The sequence below is a fragment of the Pseudophryne corroboree genome, chromosome 2 (genome assembly GCF_028390025.1).
Source record: "Pseudophryne corroboree isolate aPseCor3 chromosome 2, aPseCor3.hap2, whole genome shotgun sequence".
Classification (NCBI taxonomy): domain Eukaryota; kingdom Metazoa; phylum Chordata; class Amphibia; order Anura; family Myobatrachidae; genus Pseudophryne; species Pseudophryne corroboree.
Window position 1 is genome coordinate 43,032,657 of NC_086445.1, and position 10,004 is coordinate 43,042,660.

Consider the following 10,004-nt stretch of genomic DNA (forward strand, 5'->3'; position numbering starts at 1 on the left):
ACGGGGATTGGGGATGAGAGGTACCTCGACGGATGTTCCCCGGCTAAGGCACCTCTCTCCTTGCAGCGCCTCTCCCCGCCACCGCAGACATCACCTCCGCCGGCCGCCACTGGCAGCTCCTCCCACCGCCCACCTCCGTCCAGCTCCGTCCGCCACAGTCCTGCTCCCCCCGCCGCCGCTGTCAGCGCACCCAGCAGCCACTGAACAGCAGCAGCAGGACAGGACCCCGGGTACGGCCAAATCCGACAGTCGGATTTGGCCGTCCATTGAATAGCCCTTGTCGGATCCATTCCGACAAATTCAGGTGACTACCTGGGAATAAACCGGGTCGTCACCCATGTGTGAAAGGGGAAACCCCGGATTCAACCCGTGCTCTGTGTCCCGAAATGATGTCTGAAGGGGGCTTCAGACTAGCAGCAATACCCCAGGTTATTGAATGGGAACGTGCAGCAATACGAGATTTTGCTCAGTCTGAAAGGGTCCCAAAATACAAAAAAGAAAACCTGGGTTGAGTGACATGGTATATCAACCCGGGCAGTGATCAGGTTGCGGTGCAGTGTAAACGGGTAACCCGGGTATAGGCGACCCTTGACCAATTTACAGCATAGTAGAGAAGGCGCTTGGAGATGATCTTATCTCCAAGTGCCGGCACTCAGTGACATGGAGACCCGGGAATGAAGCCACCAGTCTCAGCCGTGTCGCATCCGGGTTGGACCCGTGTACGAAATCTTCATATAATTCCAGCTCTTTACAATTGCAGTTTTTTCTTATGATCATATCATGGGGGCTGATTTACTAAAGTGCAGTATTCTCAAACCAAAAGTTTTCATGCACTTTGATGTTTTCACCGTGTGATTTACTAAATGCTAAACTTCACATAAAGCGCAAGTGAAATATGATAAACAGTAGCGCCCCCTTTTCTGAAATATAATCAATATTAGTGCCCTTTTTAGAAAATATAATAGACATATTTATGAAATATAATAAACAGCAGCACCCTCTTTATGAAATAATACATTATAATGTCACCTTAATGACTAGTAACTTAAGCTCTGGTGAGATTGGCTACTGAAAAGCCAGACACCCAATCAAATGTCTCTGATCTGTGATTGGCTGAGAGGTCTTTTATATTCCCTGCAAAGCGCTGTATAATAATTGGGCGCAATGTACATTAATTAATAAAGGAACAATACTATTTATCATATTTCATAATAGGGGTGCTACTATATTTTTTTATTTTTATACGGTCTGAACACTTGTCTGAACAAGCGCCAACATGCAAGAACAGACGTGGGCTGTCTGTACAGTGTTACCCTTGTACCCAATGACCAGGGGCAGTACCAGGAGGGGCCCAGTGCAATTCCACATGGGGTAAGAACTCTTTTGAACATGGGGGCCAAATAATTTCTAGAGTGACCGTCCCAGTGCTGAATTGGCTGGCCTCTTGCAGGGTGTAAGCTGTGACACCGGATGTTTTGCACGCACCAACACACATATGTGGCAGATAGATACTTTACGTCACTTGGCACTACAAATGAAAGGCACAGCAACGTAGAAGAACCCCTGTACCTACCGTAATTACCAATTTAGTGTAACACATCTGACTTGAGGCGAAAACGAATGATTCGAGATGGGGTGAACGTTTACGACACGTAGCTTGCAAACGTCAAGGGGATACCATGCGCTTGGGGCTTGTGCAATGAGAAGGCGGCGTCTGTTACGCCACAATGTAAGGCAGGGGGCACACACTTTCACTTGGCAATACTTCTATATATCTAGAACATCTGGGGAAACATATTTGCACATAAGGCTTCATTTCTATTTTTAATTCCCCCCAGAGACGCTGAGAAGTATTGCAGCATTTACCAAGCAGTGACTTGTGTCCTCATTTCCCGATTTCCTCTGGCTGTGCGTGTATTGTACATTGCCATGCTATCCGACTGAATGAGCCAGTTGTGCCATCATTTGTACCAGCCAGGATTCCCTTCCAAGGCGGCTGCTTTGCCAGAGGACCCCATCCAAGGACACTTGCTGGCTCTCTGACACATTGTCTGACCTGGTGACCACGGCTGGTCTGCGGCTTCCGCCCAGTTTGGAACAGTGCGAGACTGAATCCTATATTCCCGTCCACCAGCTATACTGGATATAGTTTAACCCTTGGTGCGTCAACCTTTAATTAGGAGCCTGTCTATCAACACAGACCAGTCATAAATTAACACAGCCTATAACCCTAATAGCACCAGCACACTCCCCTGTCTGTCCTCCTCTTAGGATGTCAGGTAAGTACAGGGTACAACTACCGGAGCATATGTTTATTATAGTGCCACAATCACTAAAAATGTGACATATTTTCAAATATATTACTCTATATCCAGTCTCCCCCATGTAGCTGGGGAGAAAGGGGACATTCTGAAGTCTACATTAGGGATGGCCATTGACCATCGATGATTCAAAATCATCGATGGTCTATGACCGATGGTAACTACTTTTTACCATCGTTGGGAGAGAAGCAGACGGTTTCCCACCATCGATGATAAAGAGCTATCAAATATTTTATTTTATTTTCTCTCCAGGGTGTCAGGGACATGGAGCATAGCTTCGACCCCCCGACACCCGCAAAGCCACGGCCCCAGGCCCTGTTTGGCTCGCAACTCACTCAATATCAAAGTAAGGGTGACCATTGGTGGTCAAAACCATCAATGGTTCCCTTACCAATGGCTTCCCACCATCGAGGTTACCCATCAATCGTACCATCGATGGTAACCATCAATGGATAACCCACTGATGGGCCATCCTTAGTTTACATCATGAGCTGATGACGGGAGGTCCCCTGTAATTTCAGGAACTCCTCTTATTTACAGATGTAGCCATGCTCTTCTTTGCGGCGACGCGGCATGCTGCAACACGGCTTGCTGCACGGCATGCGGGCTGTGACTATTTGCAGCCAGCGATCGCTGGGCCTAATTCAGACCTGACCGCTCCTCTGCATTTTTGCAGAGGTCTGTGATCAGATAGTCGCCGCCCACAGAGAATGAAAACCCGCCCCGTGCCAGTGTGCGAATATATGCGTACACCGTGTGAAAACTTCGCCAGACAGCGACATCTGCAAATCCATTCGCAACTCACTCACCATCAAATTATTTTTCCAGTCTGTGCGTAGAACAAGACTTACTCCTACAGCGCGATACACACAGGCTGATCGGGGCCGGAGCTGACGTCACACACCCGCCCTGAAAACGCTTGGGAACGCCTGAGATTTTCCTGACACTCCCAGAAAACGGGCAGTTACCACCCACAAACATCCTCTTCCTGTCACTCACCTTGCGTACACCTAGCGATCAAAATTTTCGCACCATCCTGTCAATGTTTGGACTCGCGCCTGCGCATTGCGGACACGGTGCATACTTAGTCGTTCACTAATCGTCCGCTGTGGGATTTCGCACAATAGCAATCAGGTCTGAATTAGGCCCTATATCTCTCTCCACGGCTTAGTACAGAGCCCAGAATGTATTAAGCCTTAACAAGAGCTATAGTGGAGACCATACCTCCCAACATTTCACCTTGTGGAAGAGGGATCTGCCGCGCCAGAGGCACAGCCGCGGCCGGAAAGGGGGCGGGGCCTCATCAGAAGGGGACGGAGCTTGCCGGCTGACCCCATTTTTGTCATTTTGGGGGCGTGCCCAGCGCTCCCTGAGCAGCTGGGCAGCCCCCACCTCACTCCGCAACACTGTTTAGATGCTGTGCGCAAGCGCACGGCATCTTTTAAGTGATGACCGGCTGCTTTGCATAGCAGAGCAGCGGTGATCACAGGATCTCTCCCAACTGTCCCCCCCCCCCACCGCCCATGGGACACTGCGACCCGCGGGGTGGGGGGGGGGGGGGAGACGACGACAGCGGGACAGTGTCCGAATAGCGGGACTGTCCCGCTGAAATCAGGACAGTTGGGAGGTATGGTGGAGTCGGATAAAGAGCGGTATTCAATTCTTTTCACCCCCTTCCACAACTGTTCTGTTTCTGCTGACGGGTGTGGTATCGTCATTCCAGCTCGCTACCCGCGGGGGCAGTGAGGGCGCCCAAATCTTTTTGCAGCTAAACCCGATTACTATGGGCGCGATATGCGCGATAACGGGGATCACTTTAGAAAGGAGATTGGGCGTGATATATCATTTGAATACCGCCCAAAGAGTGATAAATGAGTAGCCAATCAGCTTCCTAACTGCCATGTCACAGGATATCTTTGAAAAATGACAGTTAGAAGCTTGGACTTCAAGCATCTTGGATTGTGCGCCTCTCCATTCTTCCTCCATACTCTGGGACCTTGGTTTCCAAATGAGATGCAAAATTTGCTCTCATCAGAAAAGAGGACTTTGGCCAACTGGGCAACAGACCAGTTCTTTTTTTCTTTAGCCCAGGTAAGACGCTACTGACATTGGGGGTCATTCCGAGTTGATCGCACGTAGCAACTTTTTGCTGCCCGTGCGATCAACTAGACGCCGCCTATGGGGGAGTGTATATCTGCATAGCAGGGCTACGATCGCTTGTGCAGCACTGCTATGCTAAAAAAGCTTTATGTAAAACAAGACTAGCCCTGCAGTTACTTACCCTGTGCGATGAATCCAGCGATGAAGATCCCGGAATTGACATCAGACATCCGCCCTCCAAACGCCTCGACACGCCTGCGTTCGGATCTCCACGCCCGGAAAATGGTGAGTAGACGCCCCGATCCGCCTCCCGCCTGTCAATCTCTTGCGGTCCACGCTGCGACCTCTTTCTTCATTCCCGGCGTCGTTGCCCAGCGACTGCCGTCGCTGAGCAACAACGCGCTTGCGCATTGCATCCACCGCGCATGCGCAGAACCGACCCGTTCGCACCACTGTGATGAACCGCAGCGTGCGAACGGGTCGGAATGACGCCCACTGTTTGTTATTCAGGAGCGGCTTGACAAGAGGAGTCCGACATTTGAAGCCCATGTCCAGGATCTGTGTGTGCTGGCTCTTGATGCACTAACTCCAGCCTCAGTCCAGTCCTTGTAAAGCTCCCCCACACTCGCCTGACCTGAACCCCATAGAGAATCTATGGGGCATTGCCAAGAGAAAGATGAGAGACATGAGACCGAACGATGCAGGAGAGCTGAAGGCCGCTATTGAAGCATCCGGGTCTTCCATAACACCTCAGCAGTGCTACAGGCTGATAGAATCCATGCCACGCCGCATTGAGGCAGTAATTCATGCAAAATGGGTAACAAACCAAGTACTGAGTACATATACATGATTATACTTTTCAGAGGGCGGCATTTCTGTATTTAAAATCTTTTTTTTATTGATTTTATGTAATATTCTAATTTTCTGAAATTTTGGATTTGGGGTTTTCTTAAGCTGTAAACCACAATCATCAAAATTATAACAAATAAAGGCTTGAAATATCTCACGTTCCATGTAATGAGTCTATATCATATATTAGTTTCACCTTTTAAGTTGAATTACTGAAATAATTGAACTTTTGCACGATATTCTAATTTTCTGAGTTTCACCTGTACTCACCTTCGGGATGTCGGCTGTCGGTGTCCCGGCGGCGGTCTCCTGAGGGGTGTCGGGATTACGGCTTCGATCACATGACCGCCGAGATGAAAAAGCATACCCACAATACATTACAGGCTGCAGGTGGGCACTACACATTACAGGTGGGCACTATACATTACAGGCTGCAGGTGGGCACTATAGACACACTATACATTACAGGCTGCAGGTGGGCACTACACATTACAGGTGGGCACTATACATTACCGACTGCAGGTGGGCACTACACATTACAGGTGGGCACTATACATTACAGGCTGCAGGTGGGCACTACACATTACAGGTGGGCACTATACATTACAGGCTGCAGGTGGGCACTATAGACACACTATACATTACAGGCTGCAGGTGGGCACTATAGACACACTATGAATTACAGACTGCAGGACAGCACTATAGATTACAGGTGGACACTATACATTACAGGCTGCAGGTGGACACTATAGATTACAGGTGGGCACTATAGATTACAGGTGGGCACTATAGATTACAAGCTGTAAGTGACCACTATAGATTACAAGTGGGCACTATACATTACAGGTTGCAGACGGGCACTATACATTACAGGTGGGCACTATACATACAGGTGGGCACTATACATTACAGGTGGGCACTATACATACAGGTGGGCACTATACATTACAGGTGGGCACTATAGATTACAGGCTGCAGGTGGGCATTATAGATTACAGGTGGGCACTATACATTACAGGTGGGCACTATACATTACAGGTGGGCACTATATATTACAGGTGGGCACTGTACATTACAGGCTGCAGGCGGGCACTATACACTAAGGGTGGAAACTACAGCTAGGCACTATACATTACAGATGGGTACTATACATTAAAGGCTGCAAGCGGGCACTATACATTACAGGTGGTCCCTATACATTACAGGTGGGCCCTATAGATTACAGATGGGCACTATACATTACAAGTTGGCACTATACATTACAGGTGGGCACTATAGATTACAGACGGGCACTATAGATTATAAGTGGGCACTATACAGTACAGATGGGCACTATACATTACAGGCTGCAGGCGGGCACTATACATTACAGGTGGGCACTATACATTACAGGCTGCAGGTGGGCACTATACATTACAGACTGCACTATACATTACAGGTGGGCACTATACATTACAGGATGCAGGCGGGCACTATACATTACAGGTGGGCACTATAAATTAAAGGTGGGCACTATACATTACAGGCTGCAAGTGGGCACTATACATTACTGGTGGACACTATACATTACAGACGGGCACTATACATTCCAGGCATATACAATACAGGTGGGCAGTATACATTACATGTGGGCACTATACATTACAGATGGGCAGTATACATGACAGGTGGACACTATACATTACAGGCGGGCACTATATATTCCGGGCACTATACATTACAGGTGGGCAGTATACATTACAGGCGGACACTATACATTACAGGTGGACACTATACATTACAGGTAGGCAGTATACATTACAGGCGGACACTATACATTACAGGTGGGCACTATACATTACAGGTGGGTACTATACATTACAGGTGGGCAGTATACATTACAGGCGGACACTATACATTACAGGTGGACACTATACATTACAGGTGGGCACTATACATTACAGGCGGGCACTATACATTACAGGTGGGCAGTATACATTACAGGCGGACACTATACATTACAGGTGGGCAGTATACATTACAGGCGGGCACTATACATTACAGGTGGGCAGTATACATTACAGGTGGGCACTATACATTACAGGCGGGTACTATACATTACAGGTGGGCACTATACATTACAGGTGGGCAGTATACATTACAGGCGGACACTATACATTACAGGTGGGCAGTATACATTACAGGCGGACACTATACATTACAGGTGGGCACTATACATTACAGGTGGGTACTATACATTACAGGTGGGCACTATACATTACAGGTGGGTACTATACATTACAGGTGGGCAGTATGCATTACAGGTGGGTACTATACATTACAGGTGGGCAGTATACATTACAGGAGGACACTATACATTACAGGTGGGCACTATACGGTGGGCACTATACATTACAGGTGGGTACTATACATTACAGGTGGGCACTATACATTACAGGTGGGTACTATACATTACAGGCGGACACTATACATTACAGGTGGGCACTATACATTACAGGTGAGCACTATACATTACAGGTGGGTACTATACATTACAGGTGAGCACTATACATTACAGGCGGACACTATACATTACAGGTGGGCACTATACATTACAGGTGAGCACTATACATTACAGGTGGGTACTATACATTACAGGCGGACACTATACATTACAGGTGGGCACTATACATTACAGGTGGGTACTATACATTACAGGTGGATACTATACATTACAGGTGGGCACTATACATTACAGGTGGGCACTATACATTACAGGTGGGCAGTATACATTACAGGCGGCAGTATACATTACAGGTGGACACTATACATTGCAGGTGGGCACTATACATTACAGGTGGGGAGTATACATTACAGGCGGACACTATACATTACAGGTGGGCACTATACATTACAGGTGGGTACTATACATTACAGGTGGGCACTATACATTACAGGCGGACACTATACATTACAGGTGGGCAGTATACACTATAGGTGGGCAGTATACATTACAGGCGGGCAGTATACATTACAGGTGGACACTATACATTGCAGGTGGGCAGTATGCATTACAGGCGGGCAGTATACATTACAGACGGGCAGTATACATTATAGGTGGGTACTATACATTACAGGCAGGCAGTATACATTACAGGTGGGCACTATGCATTACAGGTGGGTACTATACATTACAGGTGGGTACTATACATTACAGGTGGGCAGTATGCATTACAGGTGGGTACTATACATTACAGGTGGGTACTATACATTACAGGTGGGCACTATACATTACAGGTGGGTACTATACATTACAGGTGGGCAGTATGCATTACAGGTGGGTACTATACATTACAGGTGGGCAGTATACATTACAGGTGGACACTATACATTACAGGTGGGCACTATACGGTGGGCACTATACATTACAGGTGGGTACTATACATTACAGGTGGGCACTATACATTACAGGTGGGTACTATATTTTACAGGTGGGTACTATACATTACAGGCGGACACTATACATTACAGGTGGGCACTATACATTACAGGTGGGTACTATACATTACAGACTGCACTATACATTACAGGTGGGTACTATACATTACAGGCGGACACTATACATTACAGGTGGGCACTATACATTACAGGTGAGCACTATACATTACAGGTGGGTACTACACATTACAGGTGGGCACTATACACATTACAGGTGGGTACTATACATTACAGGTGGGCACTATACATTACAGGTGGGTACTATACATTACAGGTGGGCACTATACATTACAGGCGGGCAGTATACATTACAGGTGGACACTATACATTGCAGGTGGGCACTATACATTACAGGTGGGCAGTATACATTACAGGCGGGCAGTATACATTACAGGTGGACACTATACATTGCAGGTGGGCACTATACATTACAGGTGGGCAGTATACATTACAGGTGGACCCTATACATTACAGGTGGGCACTATACATTACAGGTGGGTACTATACATTACAGGTGGGCACTATACATTACAGGCGGACACTATACATTACAGGTGGGCAGTATACACTATAGGTGGGCAGTATACATTACAGGCGGGCAGTATACATTACAGGTGAACACTATACATTGCAGGTGGGCAGTATGCATTACAGGCGGGCAGTATACATTACAGGCGGGCAGTATACATTACAGGAGGGTACTATACATTACAGGCGGGCAGTATACATTACAGGCGGGCAGTATACATTACAGGTGGGTGCTATACATTACAGGTGGGCAGTATACATTACAGGCGGATACTATACATTACAGGTGGGCAGTATACATTACAGGCGGACACTATACATTACAGGTGGGCACTATACATTACAGGCGGGCACTATACATTACAGGTGGGCAGTATACATTACAGGCGGGCAGTATACATTACAGGAGGGCACTATACATTACAGGTGGGTACTATACATTACAGGTGGGCAGTATACATTACAGGCGGACACTATACATTACAGGTGGGCAGTATACATTACAGGCGGACACTATACATTACAGGTGGGCACTATACATTACAGGTGGGTACTATACATTACAGGTGGGCAGTATACATTACAGGTGGGCAGTATACATTACAGGCGGGCACTATGCATTACAGGTGGGTACTATACATTACAGGTGGGCAGTATGCATTACAGGTGGGTACTATACATTACAGGTGGGTACTATACATTACAGGTGGGCAGTATACATTACAGGTG